The sequence below is a fragment of the Lissotriton helveticus genome, chromosome 11, assembly GCF_964261635.1.
Source record: "Lissotriton helveticus chromosome 11, aLisHel1.1, whole genome shotgun sequence".
NCBI classification, from domain to species: Eukaryota; Metazoa; Chordata; class Amphibia; order Caudata; family Salamandridae; genus Lissotriton; species Lissotriton helveticus.
In genome coordinates, this window is record NC_136072.1 from 483309089 (window position 1) to 483332608 (window position 23520).

A 23520-nucleotide genomic window follows, 5' to 3' on the forward strand; every position below is an offset into this window, starting at 1 on the left:
TAGATTGGGCTCCATCAATCCCAGCACCAACACAGAATCCATTACAACCCTTGGAACGGTTTACCTCTTAAGGTAAATAATGGCTCGAATGATATATTTTCTACCCACCCGGTATGTTCACGTTTCCTAACCTCAATTATTGCCAACAGAAGTACCTGGCGGACCCATTAAATTATCTCATTTGAAGACAAGTCCATGCCAAGCCACCACCTTGGTAGGTCCATTCTGTCAAGCTGCATGAGCCCTTAGATTCCGCGGCCCCCACAAACACGTCTTAATTCTCACTGTCACAGGTATCGAAAATTGCACGACTCCCCACGATTGTTTTTAAAAATCACCTTCACTCACAAGTCTAGTCAGTACCCCCAACACCAATAATGGATGACTTTTCACCAAAAATCTTTTTAAATCTTCTTTTTTTAAAAATAGCATGACTTCGAAAATCTGGGCATGGAACAGTCACACCTCACGGCAACACCTACCACCTACCACCGCGTTTCCGAATGCAAAGTCTGTAGTAATAATGTGAGCCTTGACTGCATAAATAATGACTGTACATATGTCTCTTTGCTTTCTCCCTTTCTGATTTTCCGAAAAACAGGTGTGTTATATAACTGTGTTCAGGCAAAATTATGTCACTTGTCCTGATGATGATCCCATGATACCCGAGCTGGGGATCGAAACGTCGACCTTAGAGTAGTTCATACATGTACTTCCTTGATACTATTGGCTGTATGAATGACTCCAGGATACACTGCTAAATGTATAACTTATACCAGTGACCTGCAAGCTCACACTGTTTGCCTGATTAATTTTCTTCACTTACCTCTACTCTCCCACTCTTCTCCTCCGTGCAAGGCACAGGACTGTGCCCCTTTGTAACCCGTGATTCTCGGGTTATTTGTTGTATCTTTGAGATTATAAATTTATTGAACCAATAAATATTCTTTGGCCGGCTGGTCAAGGAACCTTGAACTATATAGAGTTCCATTGTGATCTATATATATCTAAATGGTTTTCCCTATTTTCGTATGCTCAGGACCACTTGTTGTTTTGTTGAGCTCTAAAACAACAAAGCAACAATATAAATGTCTTACTTGATTAATTGTTTTACAATCAATTACCCATAAACTAAATCAGTGATCACCCTTAGAAGAATCTTCCAAAACCTTGCAGTTCAACAGGAATGAAATTCTGTTCTTCAATACAGTCTTTAGAAACTTTTTTTTTAGAACATATTTCACTTGTTTCAGGCAAACAATTACACACGAATGGTGTGTCAGGGATATGCAATATGATTAATATGCACCATGGTATCAGAACATCAGCATCGCCGTAGGAAAAACACATTGATCAGCAATCGATAATTAGCATTCCTAATGTAAAAAGAATCTACTAAACCACCCAACAATCCCACTTCCCTCCCGGCTAGTAACTACAAAGGGCCTCCCCCCACCCTCCCAAGACTCAGTACTAAATAGCTGTGTAGACATCATCCACCAATAACCCAAGCGGGGGTAATTGTGAGGTAAAGTTTGTATGCAGACTGTTTATATACAAGTGGGGGGATACGATGGGGTCTGTAATTTAGTCACCATATACCCAATTGAAGAACACTGTAGACACATTCAGTGTTTCAGCCCAACAAGGGTTCAGCGGCCACAAATTTTTCTACCATCTTATCCCATTCCATTGCTAATGGGTTGTTCCCGAGGCTCTATTTTCTTCCATACATAGAGCCATACTTTCGGACCTCCCCCAGCGCACCACTCCGGCATGCCAAGTCAATACTGACGGGGACTGGGGAGATTTCCACCTCATAGTGATAGATCGTTTCGCTAGAATAAGCATTAAGTTGGCAAACCGGTACTGCGTCCCCTGTGATTTACGTGTCTTACAGAGCCCCAGCACACCAAATTCTGCTCCATTGTGTTCCACACCCGTTATCACATCTGCAAGAAGTTTGTATACCACCTCCCAGAAGGGTGCTAATCTCACGCAGGACCAGAGCATATGAAGCAGTCTTGCCGGCTGAGTGTGGCATCTGGGACATGTATCTAACATATCCGGATCATTTTGCTCAGTCTGTGAGGTGTCAGGTAAGCTCTATGTAACAACATAAATTGAATTAGTTTAAATTTAGGGTTGCATGACACTTTCTTGGGGTATTCCAGTGTTTTCTCCCATTCTTTGTCTATGAAAACATGGCCTAGATCTGTTGGCCATTTGTCCCGGAGTTCCTGAAGTGAGACCGGGAGACGACCATTACAACGCGGTCTTTACACCGCACTATCTTTACGACGCGATCATCACAACGCAAGTCGTAACAACGACTTGCGCTAGATGCTGCTATATACTAAGGAATAGTATGATTTACTATTCCAACACCTTCCCTACTGTTACATGGGCTGGAGTTGGAATAGTAAATCATACTATTTCTAAGTCCAGCGCCTACAGTGCAAGTCGTTGTAACGACTTGCGTTGTGATAACTGCGTTGTAATGGTAGTGCGGTGTTAACACTGCGTCGTAATGCCATACATCTGTGAGACCGAGGCATGCGTATGATTACTTCTATATAGACATATGGTCAGGTGACCCCCGTTCCCCATAAGATGTCATGTGTACCAGTGCATTGGTTTGGGGCTCTGTGGCATCCGGCGCCCAGGTGCTCCTAATATATCTGCGTATCCTAGCGTGTAATATATAAAGTGAGTTGGGGACTCCTTACTCTCTAATAAATGCATCATGATCTAGGAGCAAGTTGTCCACGAAAAGCATGCCTACAGTGGTTACACCCTCCTCAGTCCACTGAGACAGTTGCCTATCCGAAATTATACCGGTCGGTGTGGGGAGCCCCATCAGTGGGATATCAGGGGCGTACAGGTTGAGCCCTTTGGTGTACTGAATGGCTTTTTTCCAATACGTCATAGCCACCTTGAGTAATGGAGGTGCGGAAAGGGGAGGCCCGCGCCTGGGGAGAAACAGCGTATGTAATGCTCCCTTCTCCCACGCTATCTGTGTCAAGCCTATCTTCTGCAGGTGGCGGCCGGCTGTCCAATAGGATAACCACTGTAGTTGACTGGCATAGCAGTATGTCCGGAAATCCGGTACTCCCAAACCTCCCTGAGTAGAACTGAGCTGTAGCTTAGCAAGCACCACTCTCCTTCATCCCTTACCCCAGACCAATTCAGTAAGTAGTGTGTTTAGCATTTTAAATAACTACTGGCATATTAGTGAAAAAGTATAGCAGTCTGAGTAGCATGACCATTTTAGAAATGGTCACTCTCCCTGCCATGGGAGCGGCAGCAAAATCCAAAAGAAGATTTGTGATTTGAGAGATTTAATTGCACGGTTCAGGTTGCCTTCCAATAAGTCCTGGGGCTGCCTATAAATTTGGATACCCAGATATTTAAATGTAACAGGAGCCATAGAAAATGACCAGTGGCCAAATCTGACTGGGTCTACATTATTGGAGTCATGGGAGAAATAAGCAGTTGATTTGGATTCATTGATAGCAAGGCCAAACAGTGTTTCAAAGTGTTTAAATATTTCAGGGAGCGGATCAAGGGGTCCGCGTAAGTCATTGAGGTACAAAATAATATCATCAGCATAGATTGAGAGAAAATGTGTGTCAATCCACATTTTGATACCCCTGTCTCCTGCTGTTGTTCGCACCTTAATGGCAAGCGGCTCCAGTCCCAGTACAAAAAGCTGGGGCGATAAAGGGCATCCCTGGCGTGTGCCTCTGGCCACAGCATATGGCCATCATATATGCGCCCCGGTTCTGGCGCGGGCCATAAGTTTCATGTACAGGAGCTGCACCCACTGAATATAGCCCTGGGGAATGCCAAATAAGGAAAGAGCTTGTAGCATATAGTTCCAGTGAAGCGTATAAAAGGACCTGTGTTAGGTCCAAGGAGATGCAATCAGCAGATGTGGTCCCGGAGGTGTCAAGGAGAATATGTGATGTAGGCGCCTAATGTTAAGGGAGGTGCTTCTGCCCGGTACAAAACCTGCACTGGTCTATGTGTATTAAGCGCAGTAGATACTGCTGTAGCCTACGAGCCAAAACCTTACTGAGAATTTTATAATCCATGTTTAGTAGGGAAAGGGACCGATAGCCCGCCATATCCTTGGGGTCTCTACCTGGCTTCTGCAGAGATGTCACCAATGCTTGACGCGTGGTCAGTGGTAATGCTCCAGTTTTCAAAGCTGCATGATATAACTTTTCTAGGTGGGGGGCTAATTGAGTCGAGAAGATCTCATTGAATTCAACTCGTAGGTCATTCAGGCCTGGTGTTTTGTTCTGGGGTAGGTCTTTAATCGCGGAACGTATTTCTGCCTTTGAGATTCGGCTACCAAGTCGTCTATCTGTGCCTTGGTTAGCTGTGGGAATTCTAGGCCCTCCAGGAAGCCACCCAGCTCCTCCAGCGATAGCGCCAGCGGGGCAGTATATAATAACGCATAGTATTTTTGGGACGCCACGTTGATGTCGAGTTGTGTGGTAGCTAGGGTTCCCTCTCTCATAGTGATCTCAGTGAAAGGGATACTACTTGGGGCGTCGCGTATTATTCTAACTAGTAAAGCACCAGCCCTGTCTGCTTCCACCTGCTGACGTTGCGTGTATGTGCGGTAGTCTATTGTCTGCAACTGTTCCAGTAGCTCTCCATGTTTAATGTGCGCCTCCTGTAGAGCCACCTTTTGTATTTCACATAAAAAAGATTCTGCAGACTCCAAGGTACCCAACCTTCTAAGTCACGCAGCTCCCCAGTCACCATGGCTCGGGCTCCTACTTTAGTACCAATGGCCACCCCACTGATAACAGTTTTAAACGCCTCCCACTCTATTTGTCGTGTACTGGCAGTGTTGGCATTTCTGTTGAAATATTGTGTTACCGCTGTGGAAAGAGTATCATGGTATACATGGTATTCCAGTTAGATTGGTTTTAATCGCCACGTCGGGACCGGCGTGGGAATCCTGCCCCATTCTAACAGCATTTCTAATGGGTTGTGGTCTGAAAGGGTTTTCCCAAGGTACGTTGCAAGGGAGACACTACCTAGCAGGGAAATAGAGCAAAGCACCCAATCTATACGTGTGTGTAACAAATGTGTATTGGAATATTAGGATTAGTCCCTGCTTAATGGGTTATGTACCCGCCATGCATCTTCCAGTAGCCATCCCTTTGCCATCCCCTTGCCCAGATAGTCAATGCTTCAGCTTGCTACCGGCCAATTGCACCCACCAGAGGTGGATGAGAACAATCAAGTTCTACACTCAGAGTGGCATTAAAGTCTCCTCCAAACACCCAGGGGTGGCCCTCCCAGCCCGTAAGTGCTGCATTTAACGTCTCCAGAAACTTGTCTTAATCAATATTGGGGGAATAGACACTGCCCAAAACAAGTGATTCTCCGTCCAAAGTTCCATGAAGAAGCACATATCTACCATGCTCATCTATCTTCTGCTCTAAGACCTCAAACGGAGTCCCACTCCTGATCCATATAGCAGCACCTCTAGCAAAGACCGAATAAGATGTACTAAACAGCTGTCCCTGCCATTTTTTCCAGTGCTTAAGTGCCTTCGAGTGTGCCAAGTGTATTTCCTGCAGGAAAATTATTTGTGCTTTCGGTCTGTTAAGTTGTGCATAAAGTCTGTGTCTTTTGTGGACAGAGCCCATCCCCCTAACATTCCAAGTTACAATCTTGTATTTCCCCGGCGCACCCATATGTCAAGTTATATTGTTGTGTCCAGTTCAGTCTTGCACAGGCTCGATGGTTGGTGGCACAAAGACGGGATGCGAGTCTAAAAAAAAAAATACCAACCCCCAATACTAGGTTCACCTTTATAACAACAGATGACCAAGCTATGATTATTAAGTCAAATTCTAAAACCAAGCAAACTTGCAATCGCACTGGGGGAAAGGCAACCAATACCGAATTTCGGTCTATGAAAAGCTCAGTCTAGATTGGTCCCCCATCTGGCCCGGCCCCAACCCTGTGTGTCTTGTATGTTCAAAGCCAAGGGTATATACATCTTAGAAAGTGAGTGGAGCTAGCCGTTTAGAGTGACTACCCATAACGGCACTAGGATGATGCCTTCGTCTACCTCAGCCCATATAGTCGTTAACCATTTGCGGGGTAATAAAAGGAAAAAGAGGCAAACTGTTCTTCAGAGTCTGAGTGTATTGTATGATCATCCACCGTTGAATGCATGTCGAGTTATTCCAGTGCCACCGCTGCCTGAAGGGCAGATTTCTTACCTTCAAGGATCTGTTCCAGAGATGGACTGACAGAGGTCTCAGTTCTAGGTGCCCTGTTCCGGTCTTGCTTGCTGCTCCCTGCTCAATGGTGCGTAACAGATTTTGATTTAGAAGTTTGGGAAGAGTGTTGGGTGGAGTTCGAAGACAGTGTCATCTCAACCCACTCTTCTGCATCAGCCGGACAGTCAAAAAAGTGAGATTTCTGTTCATATATTATTAGCAGCATGGCCAGGAAAAAGAGCGCATATTTACGGTTGTGCTTCCGAAGCTGTTGTTTGACACCTTGGAATGATGCTCTGCGCTTTTGCACCGCCAGTGTAAAATCAGGATACAGAGACACCGTCTGGTTTTCAAACTGAATTTTAGCCTTTGTCTTGGGCTACCCCGAGCAGTATGTCTCTGCCCTTTTAATTAAATACACCTACAATGAATGGCCTCGGCTGGCCTCCAGGAGGCGTTGGGGGTGCCGGGATCTGGTGTGCTCGCTCCACACTGGAAAGTGCTGTAAGGCCCTCTGGGGCAACCGCCTCCCTCAGCCACTGTTCTATAAATTGGGTGGGATTGGACCCCACGCATCACTCCAGCAGTGCCAAGATGCGGACAGTATTATGGTGGGCCTTCCCCTCTGCGTCATGCACCCTGTCCTGGAGGTCTGTAAGCTGTCGTTGTAAAGATTTTATGTGATCCGAGTACGTTTTGTGCTGGTGGAGCAGTTCTTCTAGGTGTAGCTTATTAGTGCAAACCGTGTCCGCCAGTTTGCTATGGTCAGCTTTTAGTAATGTGAGGTTCGTGGCCAGCATGCTGAAATGCCTTTCTATGGCTTTCCAGGAGTCGTGCATCTCCTGAAAAATTAAGTCTAGCTTTTCAGCGTGTCCCGCCATGTAAGTCAGAGCCACACAGTCTTGATCGAAGGAGCTGGTTGTACTCTCTAGGTCTGTGTGTTCGAGTGTATCAGGCACGAGGACTCCTGTGTTTTTCCCCTAGTGCGCCCCATCTTGTGCCGCTGGGAACCCCAAGCGCAAACCAGAGAATATTGGTAGGTGAGTCCCCCCACTCCGGCTGCGTTGAAAGAGCTAGGTGAGTATTGGGGAGAGATCACTAGGAAATGCAGCCACAGCTCAGGGTGTAGTCAGGGTTACACACTTCCAAACAGGTCTACACTCTGCGGTAATTTTTGCCCAATGCAGCCATACGAGTGGGTCACACTCACCTCCGGGGGGAACAGGCACAGCACCCAGTACTCCAGTACTCCAGTTCACGTACACCGTACCCACCGCATGGGGGTGCGACCCAGCGTGGCCCCTCCACAACACTGCAGTAAATGGATCAGTGGTCGAACACCTCCAGCGCTGGTCCAGGGACACAGGGTAGTCCGCGTGAAGTTAGGGGCGATCGTGCCCATGCACCAACAGGAAGCTCATGCAAGGGCACCAGTGAGGGATACGAACACCCCACAGGTTGCTGGCACAGTTCACGGCTCCGTTTGGACTCAGGCAGAGCGAGCCGGTTCTTTTGGCAACTGCGCAGCGCCGTAGGTGGCGCCCCCATCGGACCACCCTGGCCTGGGCCTCAGGAGGGTATCACGCCACACTCTGCAGCAGCTGCCCAATGGTGTTTAAGGTCACCGCTTGGTCGGTACCCCGTACAGTCAAGCGGCAGCTGGGCATCAATCGTCACATGCAGGAGGAGCACAGCGTGGCCCGGGCACGCTTCACCGGGATATCAGCTACTGCTAGGCCCAGACGCCGGAGCTCGGCAAGTCAAGTCAAGTCAAAAATACTTTATTCGATTAATTTAAAATCATAAAAGTATACTACACATACAAATATACACATATCATCACTTCAAATCATTATAGAGCAATTGCTGGGGAGTAATTATTTAAAAACAAGTAAGAAACAAAAAATTGTTAAAAAGCATCACTTTTACATAACATCTCATATTAAAAGAAGTAAACTCTAAATTTCAGCTCGGCAAACAAACAGGTCCTGGGCTCCATGACCCCCAGAAACAGCTGAGAGGGGTCACCAGGGTGCTGCTAGGCAGAGATGAAAGTTTGGCAGTCTGTTAGCAGCAAGGATTAAGGCAGGATGCAGGGCCCTGGCCAGAGCTCGTCTAAGGCACGTTCGCAATGCTCGGCGGTTAACCACGCACCCCCCCCCCCAGTCTTTTGAAACTCGTAAGATACTTTTTCAGTACACGTTTACACCTACATCACTTAATCTGACTAAATGATAATTTTTTAGTTGGGACAGATCACTTGATTATGAATTGCTTTTAGTATCAAGCCTTTTGAGCTCATTAGAAAACTACCACTTTTTGTTACCCAATGAAGAAAAATTTAGAGTATTTTTTCTATCTATTTATATTCCCTTTCATTTTCACTGCAGGAAGGTTGTCTGAACCTACTGCCCTTGTCAGACTTAGGGAATATATCGTTTTTTTACTATCTCTAGGAAGAATTTGTTACGCAGGCAATCATTACTAATGTAATTTTGGGGTGACACAACATTATTACCTGTACCATATATTTCTCCCAAGAAAGCAACCCAGTGCTCCACTGCAATAGAGTACCTGGATGAACTAAGTGCGAATATGTTTTGCAATGTTGTACAACAATGACTTTTTCATTTGGACCCAACATTTAGAAATATATAGATTTCTTTGCTACTATATATTTTTATTTTATTTTTATCCTCTCTGGAGCCCGTTGGCCAGCACCGGGGTGGTTTGTCCTCCTACTCCGCCCTTGGAGAAGCGTCGTCTTGCCTGATAAAGTGGGGCGAGTATGTTTGCCAACACCATTTGTTTCTGGCGCCATTTTGCGGCTTCTGGCATGGCTGCCACTCCAACCTGCCCAGAGCCTAGCAGCGGCTATCGGCGCCTCCGGATCTCCAGCACCTCTCTTTTTCCTTGTGGCTTCCTTAGCTGCTGCAGAATCCTTCGCTTCTTGCCCTCATTGTGGCTGACCATTGTGGGTTCCTCCGGGCCGTCACCTGCCTGTAGTTTGCCTGTATTCTTGCCTGACTGCCTCAGCCAGCGGGCCGCTCGCCTTCTTTTGCTCTAGATCGCCGACTGCCAGGATCGTTCTCATCTAAGGCCTGCAGGACGTTCAACATCACCTCCTCCACTAACATCAAGGTGCTGGGTTATGCCTGCGAAGATGTTCTCCGGGAGCCTCCAGACTGCTGAACGGTAAAGCACCGGGACAGTGGGTGCCTCTGAACCACGCTGCTCCCCTGCTGGTATGAGCCCCCAGGAACCATGCTGCTCCCCTGCAGGTCCGAGCCCCCAGGAATGTGCGGCTCCCATACATGTCAGAGTGCCTTTCTGGCATGGCCACCACAAAATGGCGACACCTGGCCGTCTCAGCTGCCTCTAACATGGGGGGCTATCTGTATGCCGGCGGAGACTATGTCCGGGAGCCCTGTTTAACCTCCCGCCATCTCTCACATTGCCCCCTTAAGGAATGTACTCCTCACCCCTTGCTCCTTTTTACCTCTGCCCCTAGTGGAGACATGTTCTTCTGCTACCTGACTATGCAACTGTAGCCCATGTTTCTACTCTAAACTGTTTTTCCTGAACACTGAAACCTGAGCAACATGGCTAATGCCCGGTGGAGCTGCCAGGCAGCTATAGAGCAGATTGGCCCTGGTTTCCCCCTTGACTGTCACCTACCCAGCCGGATTTTGGGCACAGTTTCGTCTTCATCTCCCTGCTCTGGCTCCTTCTTCCCCTCCCTCTTACGAATTCTCACAACTATGCTTTTGTTTACTGTACATTACAATGCTCCTGTAACTGATGTAACTTCTAACGTAACGATCCTGTGGTAACGCGCTCTGATACCTCTGTGTCTAGCCTGCTCGATATATAACTGTGCGGATCATATCAAATCAAACCGTTTTCCCTGATTGCTGAGACCTGAGCAACATGGCTGATGCCCGGTGGAGCTGCTAGACAGCTAAAGAGGAGATTGGCACTGGCTTGCCCCTCGACCGTCACCTACTCAGTCGTACATTGGACACAGTTCCTCCTCGTCTCCTTGCTATGGCTCCTTCCTCCCCTCCCTCCTACAAACTCCAGCAACATTGCCTTTTTTACTGTACCTTACTATGTTCTTGAAACTGCTGTAATTGTAATGCAACAATCCGAAATGTAAATCGCTCTGATACCCTCTAGGGTCTGGTTCGCGCTATATAAAAAATAAAATTAATAAATAAATTATATTATTCTTGAAAAAGTTTGTGTTTTCTATACTTTGACAGCATTCACCCACTTCAATTGTTTCCTTGACTTACATAATTATCATTTCAATCTTGAATTTATTCCTAAAATATGTCAAATGACGCTTGTTAACTTTCAGTGCAAGAGTTAGACAAGCAACCAGATCCTTAATGACTTGGTTATATCAATTTATCAACCCTGAATCAAGTGAAGAATAGACAACACCATCTATATAACTTTGAAATTGCAATAGTTGCATGAGTTGCTTTTCTTCTAATTTCGTTGTATCATCTAGGATAGTCTAATCATAATGGGAGGCTTTTATCACACTTTAATAAGGTTAAATAGAACATTGGTGCTCATAGAAAAATGATTTAGAATTCAAAAGTTGCCCACCCAATCACAATACTAGTCAAGGTGCTCCAGAGAATAATTTTCAAATTGCCCATCCAAATGAACAAATCCAACCGAGGCTAAAAGTTTAAGAAATTCTCAAGAACTGTTTGTGATTGTTAAGTGAGGAAAAACAGCCTTCAATACTTGAAATGCAGCCAAAACTCATTTTGCTCATGATCTTCATATTCAGGAATTAGGAGTTTAAGATCACCTGAGATTACCCTCAGTGTATTTGGGTATACTTTGGGTATACTTTGCAGAAGTTTTGTAGATCTCCCTCAACTATTTTTTATAGAATTTACTATGATGCTTGATCAGTTACTCCAATAAAATATGTATTACCACAAGTAATCTAATATGAGCAATATTGTATTTGGAAATAGCTCCAGTTTACATGCTAAACACCAGCCACACTGGATTTACATTTTGCAGTGTTTTTCCTAATTTAGTTGACATCATAGTTAGCAAACACTCCAAGGGTCTACCTGTTTCATAGTTGTATGCATAAAAACAAAACCTTCAATTGTAGACCTGTTGCTTAACCATGTTTCCTGAGAACAAATTGAATCATTTTTTATTAATAACGTATCTAGGGTTACTATCTTCCACGTTCTATTGACCCTGTGGATATTCCATGATAACAGATTGTAGCTGCACAGATAGCTGCCATATTAAGAAACATTATTTACATTTATCTCAGCTAAAAATGCACATTCACTGTTCTGAAAGAACGAACAATTATTTGATAGTGTTAGATATTACCTCTGAGATGATGCAACATTTTTTCACACTACTATCCTTCTTTCTACCAGGGCAAGTGTGAATCAACCTCTATAATAGTTTCTAGCTTTTGATAACTAACCAGTAAATGATTATGTAGTTCTACTTGCTGAGGATGAAGTCGTGCATGAACATTTAGATTGTTTCTCATCTTCTATCAGTGTCTCTGATAGCATCAAAATACCAAGGGGGTCATTAGGATCTCGGGCGGATTGCCACCGATGCGGATTGGCTTTGCGGAGGCGGTGCTAAAAGCAATGTCATTGCAAACAAGCTTCAGTAAAGAGGGCATACATGCGTTATTTGTCTTAAATTTACAAATATCCTTCAAGTGCAATGTATGGGGATTGACAGATTCATAATCCACTATCAATGGTTCTAAAATTCCCTGCAAGGTCCCCTGAATCAACAATTAGAGGGCGAGCATTGACAAAGTAGAGTTGCAGAAGTATTCATTATAGCTGAGGCACTTATGTTTATGTTAGTTCACATATCGAATATCGATGACATAAATATCGATGTTCAAAAGATCGAGACAAAAAAATAGACTACAAAAATATCGACTCCCATACCTAAACAGGTAAGCACAAAAATATTGGATCAAAAATATTGATGTAAAAAATATGGATGTAAAAAATATTGATTTATTTATATATATATATATATTCACTGAAAAAACCATAGGTTATAGACCATATATAGTTAGGAATTAGCATTTAAAAAACCTTATTTTACTCACACAAAACCATTGAAATTCCATATATAGTTAGTTGTACTAACTATATATCGCGCACCCGCAATCCACTGCTGATCATGTCACATATTACATCATTCATGACATGGTCAGTGACATCACTGATGACATCACTGATGACATCTCAAATGACATCACTGATGACATCACTGATGACATCTCAAATGACATCACTGATGACATCACTGATGACTACATCCAGTGACTGTATAATTCTGTAAAGTTAAAATATGTCTTACATATTGAAGAATGAGTGGATGTATAAGTGTCTTGATGAAGGATTTAGTAGGGGCATGACTGACTGTATGAGTGACTGATTAAATGTGTCTCACTGAGTGCATGGGTTAGTGACTAAACTGTCTTAATTTGCGCATCATTATGTCTGTTGTTCTGTAAACTGCTGCATGTGTTGATCAGTAGCTATATGATTAACTATATGGGTTATTGATTGGTTGCCCAAGCATTTGTATGGGAGACTGAGTGTGTGTGTGGGTGGCTGGGAGGTGTATGACTCTGTGCATAGATGTGTGAGCAGTTGATTCACTAGATGTATGGGTTCAAAAGTGCATGTGGAAACAGCTGTATGGGCGGTTGACTGTGTGCATCAGTCCATTGGTGAGTGAATGGATATCTCAGTGCTACATGTCAAAGTAAGTACATATGTAAAACACAGTACATGTGAGAGTTGGCATATATAAATAACTGTGCATAAGAGCCAGTGAATGTGTGAGTGGCTGTATGGATGATTGTGAACTTGTATCAGGGATTGTAAAAGAGAGTAAATATGTGTTAGTATATGTTTGAATAAGTAAGGTGTGTATAACTGTATAGTTGAGGAAATGGAGGTGTGATTGATTGTTTGCATGACTGACTAGGTGTGTGTGTAACTTCATGGATGAGTGACAATCTGTGAGTCTGTGTTTACACTGAGTGTATCTAAGGTTATATTAGAGTCTGAAGAGGTTCATCGTATTATCACATGAATGATGTCATCAGTGATGTGATCAGTAATGTCATTTGAGATGTCATCAGTGATGTCATCAGTGATGTCATTTGAGATGTCATCAGTGATGTCATCAGTGATGTCACTTGAGATGTCATCAGTGATGTCATCAGTGATGTCATTTGAGATGTCATCAGTGATGTCATCAGTGATGTCACTGACCATGTCATGAATGATGTAATATGTGACATGATCAGCAGTGGATTGCGGGTGCGCGATATATAGTTAGTACAACTAACTATATATGGAATTTCAATGGTTTTGTGTGAGTAAAATAAGGTTTTTTAAATGCTAATTCCTAACTATATATGGTCTATAACCTATGGTTTTTTCAGTGAATTTTCAAGGTTTTGTAAATGCTAATTCCTAACTATATATGGTCTATAACCTATGGTTTTTTCAGTGAATTTCAATGGTTTTTTAATAGCAAATATCATAAGCTGTCGAATGTCAAGTACGTGGTAAGAAAAAACATTTTCGTGTTTATGCACACTGATCTGCTTTGAATGCTGCCCCCCCCCCCTCATTTCTATTAGGAGTACTCTCTCTTTGCAGATAGTGAAAGGTAGTTAACGCAGGCCTTTTCCCCCGTTTTAATCCGTCGTGCCTGCTTCTCTCTCCATTTGATTGATTGTTATCCAAGCATTTACTGTTTTAGAATTGGTTCTCTTTGGTTCATTCTCTATTTACAAACAAGCACAGAGTCGCAATACTCTGTTTAGTCTTTGCAGATAGCGAAAAATCGTGTAAAAAAACAAAAGGAATCGAGCAAAATCAGTAGGCCACTAGTGGGATCTCTTTTTGACCTCGCTAAAATAGAAACATTAGGAACAACCCCTCATGACAAATACGAAACTAGTGAGATGAACTGAACTCCACACCATGATGGCTGCAATACAGCTCGGCTCCGCCACCCACCCCGCCCAAAATAACGATAAACTCTATGCAAATATTACAAATATATACAACACACCAGCAAAGTAACAGGGTAAAACATTTTATTAAATAACTATTTACATAACTATTTTATACTTTGTTGCCCGATCCGGCTAGCTCAATCGATCGAGCATGAAACTCATGCACTCTGATGGTTCAAAGTTTTGAGGAGTGCTTGTAACACTGTCTGAAGCCTATTTGCACTTGCTTCAGCTTCACTATTCTCAAAGTAAGTGGGGGCTGTTTGAGGACGTGACTGCATTTGTGAACAATGTGATGCGGTGCCACCCTGAACCGCTTGACGGAGGCCCCCGAGGGACGGTGTGATGGCGCGGACTCGGAGGGGGCGCTTGGCTCCGGCTCCCTCCCCAAGTCGTGTTCTCCTGGTGTAGCCTGAGATCGCCCCCGACATAGGTGGCCGGCTCCCGGGATCAAGCGGAACTTTTTGCCTTTTGGTAACTCTTCCATTCTTGACCTTGTCCCACAATCCGTTTCACCTAAAGACACGCTGTAGTGGGGCGCCCCTTTACCATTTCAGTTGCCATTCCGCCCGCTTTTGCTACACTGTGCCTCTTCCGCTATTCAGATGTTTACTGCCCGCTCTTTCGACTACAGCGTCTCGCTCACCATGTAGTTGAGTTGCTCCCGCTCTTGCGGTGCAGCGATAGGCGGCTGCCACAGGACTCTCAAAATGGCGGCCGGCTCTTCAGATTTGGGCGTGGTCCACTAAAATTGCCCTGCGACACCTTGGAACTCGGACGCTTGTCTGCTAGAGCTTGGGCTCCATTCTCGAAAGCGTCCCCTCAGCCTTGAAGATTCTACAAAAGTCTTGGGGGCCCCCGACTCCCGCAGGCTTCTGGTGGGGAGCGGCTAGCATTATTGCTCGTGGAATGGCCACGACGGAGCTACGAAATGGTGGTGCTCTCATGCTAACGCCAGCTTCAGTCTGAAACATCCAGAAACACTGTAGACTACCAATTCGATCAGTTCCGGTAGCGCCCCAACGTAACCCGGTAGAGAAGAACTAGCCCTCCCCTCTTTGACTGATGGTTCTTGTTGCCTGTCCCTTCTGTTGTCATTTAACAGAACTATTTAGCCTGCTGAAAGGGGTTGTGTTCCGACCGCTGGTTGGTGGAGACATTTTGACTATATTCTGGACCTGCGTTGTCGCGTAATGCGTCATATGACGCGCCGCGTTAGCGCATCCGGAAGTGATCCGGGGCGCGACGCGCAGCGCGTAACGTAAGCATAACAGGTCATGTGACTTGTTAATAAAACTTTTCATTGGTTCATTTTACTTTTCTTATTCTAATGATGAAAGGCTTGGTCATATGACCTAAAAATTACGCTTTTTCATTACTTTCGAACATTATTTTTTCTTAAATATATGTTATAATGTTCCAGGCTAATGTACTTTCCCGGAAAATTTACAACGGTCCTGCAAGTAAAATATATTCCTTTTTCGAGAAAAAGGGCGTTTCTTCGTCCCATGACGGAGCCGTTGAGCAAAAGAGGGTCGGCCTGCTGTCTTAGTCGCCGATACGCCTGAACATGAGATTCTTATCGATCACTTTATGTTGCAGGAGTAGAAAACACAACAGCCCTTGACCATTTATCTTTACTGCGTTCCTGCGTATTATACCTTTTACACTTCATGTAATTGGTCTGCTTTATTTCACTTGCCTTTTACTGATTCTAAAACAGTGACTATTATTAAAAACTTTACCAATGTAAATACTACTACCATGTTTTCTTTTAAAAACCTTTATTGTGAAAATGTCAGTATACAAATATGGGCCTATAACCACGTTGGCCGGCCACGGAGCAAACTGTAATCGTATATGATGAGTAGACATTTACACTGTAGAGGAACGTAACGGGCGGGCCATTAGGTTGCAAGAACTAAGGTGTCTAACAGTTGCAGAATCGGTGGACGTACATTTTATAATTAAAATACGACAGGGCCAGTTACAATAAAATTATCTAGATATACATTTGCGGGCAAGTACCATGGGTGACATTAATTCGAACTTTCAATAGTACAGTAATCAATAACACATCAGAACTTAATATCAATAGGGATATCGAAATATTCAATCTATTCTCGTCCCCGCCCGCCATGTGCTTCAAAACTGCATACGTATCTCGTGATATCAAGGTTGTGCAACCAGTACACAACAAGGAGTTACGAGTCCCATTTATTCCGGCGCCATTTTGGGCGAGGACGGGCAGGTCCAGGATATAGTCAAAATGTCTCTACCAACCATCGACTATGATGATGTTCATATGCTGTATTTATTAGAGTAACACTCATCTGTCCACATGAAATTAATTTGCCACAATCTAAACATGTCATTTTAATCTTTCCAAAGTTCTTCTAAATATTTGGGACCGTTTCCCTTGCCTCTGATGCTGTCAGTGCCACTTCTTTGATGAATGTACTGGCAGGTCGGGGGTTCTCCTCCAAATCTCTCTTTTATGCAGCACTATAATTAATCGGTGCCACCTCTCCATATGACGATGCATGGTATAGTTACCATAACTATATTTTTTTTCGGTTCCTCTGGAGAGTACATCGTGGCAGATGAAGCGTGTAACGTACCGGGCATTTACCTTTTTTTGCATGTAGAGGAAAGGAAAAAAAATTCGAGCGTCCGAGTTCTAAGGTGTCCCAGGGCCATTTTAGTGGACCAGGCCCAAATCCAAAGAACAGGCCGCCATTTTGAGAGTCCTGTTGCAGCCGCCTGTCGCTGTAGCATCAAGAGCGGCCGAAACTCAGCTGAATGGCAACTGAAACGGTAAAGGGGCGCCCCACTACAGCAGACGAGCCTCCACCTAGGAAGGCCCGTTCACGCCGCCTCCCCCCCCCCTTCGGGCACCCCACGCCGTTATTCGGAGCAGGATTGTAGGATGGCCACACCAGTGCGGCAACTTGCTAGACACCACCTCGGTGCTAACCGAATCTCAGCGCCTTGTGGTGTCTTCTATTCAGAAAATATTGTTGCGCTGCCTTTGGCACTATTCGCACATCGGTCCGCTACTGACGCCACCTCACAGGCCAACGGGGCGCCCCACGCCGACTTTCAGCATTGTAGGATGGCCACACCAGTGCGGCAACTTGCTAGACACCACCTCGGTGCCATCCGGATCTTGGCATCTCAGCGCCTTGTGGTGTCTTCTATTCAGAAAATATTGTTGCGCTGCCTTTGGCCCCATTCGCACATCGGTCCGTTACTGCCGCCATCTCACAGGCCAACGGGGCGCCCCACGCCGACTTTCAGCATTGTAGGATGGCCACACCAGTGCGGCAACTTGCTAGACACCACCTCGGTGCCATCCGGATCTTGGCATCTCAGCGCCTTGTGGTGTCTTCTATTCAGAAAATATTGTTGCGCTGCCTTTGGCCCCATTCGCACATCGGTCCGCTACTGCCGCCATCTCACAGGCCAACGGGGCGCCCCACGCCGACTTTCAGCATTGTAGGATGGCCACACCAGTGCGGCAACTTGCTAGACACCACCTCGGTGCCATCCGGATCTTGGCATCTCAGCGCCTTGTGGTGTCTTCTATTCAGAAAATATTGTTGCGCTGCCTTTGGCCCCATTCGCACATCGGTCCGCTACTGCCGCCATCTCACAGGCCAACGGGGCGCCACACGCCGACTTTCAGCATTGTAGGATGGCCACACCAGTGCGGCAACTTGCTGGACACCACCTCGGTGCCATCCGGATCTTGGCGCGTTGTGCTGCCTTCGGCCTATTCGCACATCGGTCCGCTACTGACGCCGCCTCACGTGCCAACGGATTTTCTACGCTTTTTATACCCTATGCCGCATAACAGGTCATGTGACTTGTTTATCAAACTTTTCATTGGTTCATTTTACATTTGGTTTCCTAATGATGGAAGGCTTGATCATATGACCTAAAAATAACACTTTTCATTGGATGAAAACTTTTTTTTTTCCCAAACGATGAAAGCCCCACCTTGTTTCTGGATGTTTCAGACTGAAGCTGGCGTCAGCATGAAAGCACCACCACCTCGTGGCTCCGTCGTGGTCATTCCGCGAGCAATCATGGCAGCCGCTCCCCACCGGAAGCCTGCAGGAGTCGGGGGCCCCCAAGACTTTTGTAGAATCCTCAAGGCGGAGGGGACGCTTTCGAGAATGGGGTCCAAGACCTAGCAGACAAGCGTCCGATTTCCAAGGTGTCCCAGGGCCATTTCAGTGGACCAGGCCCAAAAAGGAAAGAGCCTGCCGCCATTTTGAGAGTCCTGTGACAGCCGCCTATCGCTGCACCGCAACAGTGGGCGCAACTCAGCTGAATGGCGGATTTTGACACAGTGGACCAAAAGCGGACGGAATGGCAACTGAAACGGTAAAGGGGCGCCCCACTACAGCAGACGAGACTCCACCTGGGGAGGCCCGTTCACGCCGCCTCCCCCCCCCCCGGGGCGCCCCACGCCGTTATTCGGAGGGCGGCAACTTACTGGACATCACCTTGGTGCCATCCACATTTCAGCGCGTTCTGCTGCCTTGGAACTATTCGCACAACAGACCGCTACTGACGACCCACCCCCTGGGACGCCCCACGCCGGATACCCAAATCAGTGCGGCACCCAGGCAACATCACCTGGGTGGCGTCCAGAAATCTGGACGTTCTGCTGCCTTGGGACTATTCGCACAACCGACCGCTACTGACCATTGTTCCTTCTTTTTCCCTAAAAATGTTTAAATGTTTTTACTGTTTTTGTTTTGTTGTATATATTTATAAGTTATTAAAGTTTTATAATCCTACTACTTTGTTGGAGTGCTATATATTTTTAATGTGACACATAATTGTAAAAACTTTGATGTACAAAGAGTCATCCCTGGAATCTTCCGCTTCAGGCTCGGTCCCCTCCCCAATCACAATACAGGATGGTTTTCAGATAGTAGGAACGCGTGTGGTGTGACGGATCTCATCGGGTGTGGGCCTTGATCTACTATAACTCCTTTGAAGAGGGGTGATTCTTTACAGCTGGGGCCATAAACTACATCTGCAGGGCTAGCTGATAGCCTGGGACCGGCCTGGACAATCGGACACAGAGGAAGAGGAGTGTCAGAGGGTGCGGTAGTGAATAGGGCGAAAGGGAGGTGTCGGGCGGGCACAGAGTGTGATTCTCAGGGAAGAGCAGCGCAGATGGGGGGAGGTTTATTGCCCATGCATAAGACAGAGAGCGGGGGTGACCAGTGCCTGGGGGAGATGCTTGCGAAGGTGGGGAGCCATGCTACGGATCGACAGCGTGCAGAGAGTGGGTCTGGTCAAGGCATCTAAAATGGCTGCCGTGCACGACAAAAGTGTGGCATTTGAAAAAAGGCAAGATGGCGCAGACAATGTTTTTCAACACTTCCTGATTTCCTTCGAATCGAACGTTAACAGACGTTGGGGCATATTACCAAAGTTAAGCGATATTTATCGCTAACGATGCTTAGCAACGAATTTTTTACCGCTAAGCATCGTCAGAAATTATCGCAGATAAACCTTGCTATTATCAAGGTTTATCGCAAATGCGATAAAAAACGGCCGCAATGCATGAATATCGCTGAAAAGTCAGCGATATTCATGCATTACCGAGCTAATGCTCTTAGCCATGTTATCCACCTCCCATTGGATAACATGGCTAAGAACTGCTCAGGGCAGGTGTTACTTTTTGGAGATATTCGCGCTTAGCGCCAATATCTCCAAAAGTTGGTAATAGGAGATAGCGATGTTAGCGACTGTTTCCAGTCGCTAACATCTTGGCATGCCCACATTGCATGTCATTAGTGATAAATATCACTGACATGCAAAGTGGGGCCCAAGATGGTCGCTATCTCCTACTAGCGGTCGCTAACTGGTGTTAGCGACAGCTAGGTAATAGGGAGATAATTTTATCTCCGCTTTCTTGGCTTTTAAAGCCAAAAAAGCGGAGATAAACCCCCTTGATAATATGCCCCGTTATCTCTCCCACACTACCGGTCCCCCTGGGCTTAAACGCCGAGATGGTAGGGACTGCATCCCGTGGAGATAGGCCGAGACGTCACTCAGCAGAAAAAAAAGTTTAAAAAAAGTCTATAAACATACAATAAGTTAAAAGTCAAACATTCTTCTTTCCTTGTAGTACGCTCCCCAGTCCGCTTCCCGTTACGCTAACCGGGCGCACCCCACCAAAAAAAGGATTTTTTTCTTTTTTTTTTTTTGCCCCACGGAGCCCTTTTAAAGCCTCCACATCAAACCTATGGGGTCAGGGAGGATCTACTATGCCCCCTTATGGTCATTTGCCCCTTCGCTTTGGCCTCCTCTTGTCTCTCGATCCTACCGAGAGACAAGATGGCGGCCGCTACGGACTGTTTGGAATGTTTACAGACGCCGGAGAACCAATCAGCTTCGCTTCACAAAGCTCCGTAACGCGAAAAGTACGCGAAGTGGAGCGCTGCCCGGTGCGCTGTTACAGATATATATCTTTTTTTGAACGTTAATTTCTCAAAATCCACTGGAGCACATATATTGAGACCTAGCAAAGGCAAATCGGGCTACCAGTCCCTACAATTTTGCCAAGTTTCGTGCAAATCCATTCAGCCGTTCGATTATTATTATTTTTTTTTTTTTTTGCCCCGCGGGGCCCTTTTAAAACCTCCACATCAAACCTAGGGGGTCAGGGAGGATCTACTATGCCCCCTTATGGTCATTTGCCCCTTCGCTTTGCCCTCCTCTTGTCTCTCGATCCTACCGAGAGACAAGATGGCGGCCGCTACGGACTGTTTGGAATGTTTACAGACGCCGGAGAACCAATCAGCTTCGCTTCACAAAGCTCTGTAACGCGAAAAGTACGCGTAGCGGAGCGCTGCCCGGTGCGCTGTTACAGATATATATCTTTTTTTGAACGTTAATTTCTCAAAATCCACTGGAGCACATATATTGAGACCTAGCAAAGGCACATCGGGCTACCAGTCCCTACAATTTTGCCAAGTTTCGTGCAAATCCATTCAGCCGTTCGGGCTAAAAGTGAGGCCAACCGTCCTATGGAAATTAACATTGGAAAAACGTGTTTTGGGACCCCCCTTTTTTCTCGGCCCCCCTTGACGAACCCCCCCCCCCAAATTTTCAGGGGCTGCTCAGAAACAAAATGTGCCATTTTCCTGAAAATTTCAGCCAATTCCGTCCACAAACGCCAAAGTTATTAGACATAGAATTTTCAAAAATCCCATAGAGAAAAAATCCTAACTATATATACCTACTGGCGACCGCCAGTAGGTAATATATATATATATATATATTCACTGAAATACCATAGGTTTCAGGCCTTATATAGTTAGGAATTCGCATTTAAAAAACCTTTGAAATTCACTCAAAAAAACTATAAGTTTTAGGGGTGTTATAGTTAGCTGGACATTTCACTCATACAAAACCATTGAAATTGCTCCTATATAGTTAGTTGTACTAACTATATTTCGCGCACCCGCAATCCACTGCTGATGATGTCACATATTACATCATTCATGACATGGTCAGTGACATCACTGATGACATCTCAAATGACATCATGTTTTGGGACCCCCATTTTTTTCTCGGCCCCCGCTTGACGAATCTACCCGAGACTTTCAGGGAAGAAGCAGAGCGGAACAGGCCATCTTCTTTGAGAAATTTGGGAAGATTCAACAACCGGCGCCAAAGTTATTCCCAATAGAATGTTGCGGATTTCCTATGGAAACTAGGTCCTAACTATATATACCTACTAGCGACCGCCAGTAGGTAATATATATATATATATGGGGACCCCAGGAGACACTGACTGTCTGAAGTTGTTCACATTCATTGAGGGTCTATTACAGGTGGCGTCATATTAATCCCCCCCCCAGTGATTCCTTGCAGAGCTTGAACAATGCACTCTGGGGCTTGCAGGCTTCATACACCCAGCCGCATAAAAACTTACCTGAGGGCGGGGCAAGTGACGAGCCACAGGTCAGGGCGGGATATTTGAATCCGTAAAATGCGCCTATTGACTGCGAACACCTCCGGCACTGAAGAAGGCTGCTAAAAGCCTAAATGCATTTGCCATGTTACAGCTCCAGATAATAAATGCCTCCAAGATTCCCCGCTTGGGGTCTCTTCTTCTTCCTTGGAGGGAGTGGTGTGACATATAGTCGCGTGTCTGCCAGCAACACGCTTTGGAGACCCCCACATCGCGAAGTTGACCACGGAACTGCTGGCTCACCGTTTCGGCGGATTGCTGTGTATCCAGGGTACTGGAATTGCCGTAGGTCCCCCCTGGTCCTGGGAGAAAATTGAGGCGGTGTTGCCGCCATTCAGCTGCACGTCGGGCATGGTGGATTTCTACCAAGCCACAGCCGAAGAAGAAGGCTGCTGAAAGCCGAAATGCATTTGCCATGTTACAGCTCCAGATAATAAATGCCTCCAAGATTCCCCGCTTGTGTTCTCTTCTTCTTCCTTGGAGGGAGTGGTGTGACATATATATATATATATATATATATATATATATATATATATATATATATATATATATATATATATATATATATCCAACCATACCAGGAACCAACTTTTAAACGGAGACCACAGGAGGTTGAATTAAAGCGCTCTTTATTCGGAGACAGCAGCTTGCTTACAGACCCTCTTCATGGGAGCACAACCTGGAGTAAAACGCCGGACGCGTTTCAAGAGTGAATCTTTTCTTCAGCGGCGTGAGTTCCAATGGAAAATGACAAGCACTTTTCACCTGTGCACTCGGTATTCACATATCCCCGCCCAGGTAGGCGTGGCCGCCACAAGCCTTCTGGGATATGCAGTGCCAGGATATTAATCCCAAGTGGGCCGATGCCATCTCCAAGTAGTAGGGAAATAAAACCCATGTGGGCTGGTGTGCAGTCCAGTAGGGGAGTCTGCTCTGCTTTGTAGATGCTGTCTCGAGCTGCAAACGGGCACCTCCCTGTAAAAGCGCCGGATTTGCGCCTCCTGACAAGTTCAAACACGGGTGGTGTCAGAACAGACCTGCTGTAGCTGATGGTCTCAGTTCACGACTTAGGCAAGCCGTTACATATCCAACCATACCAGGAACCAACTTTTAAACGGAGACCACAGGAGGTTGAATTAAAGCGATCTTTATTCGGAGACAGCAGCTTGCTTGCAGACCCT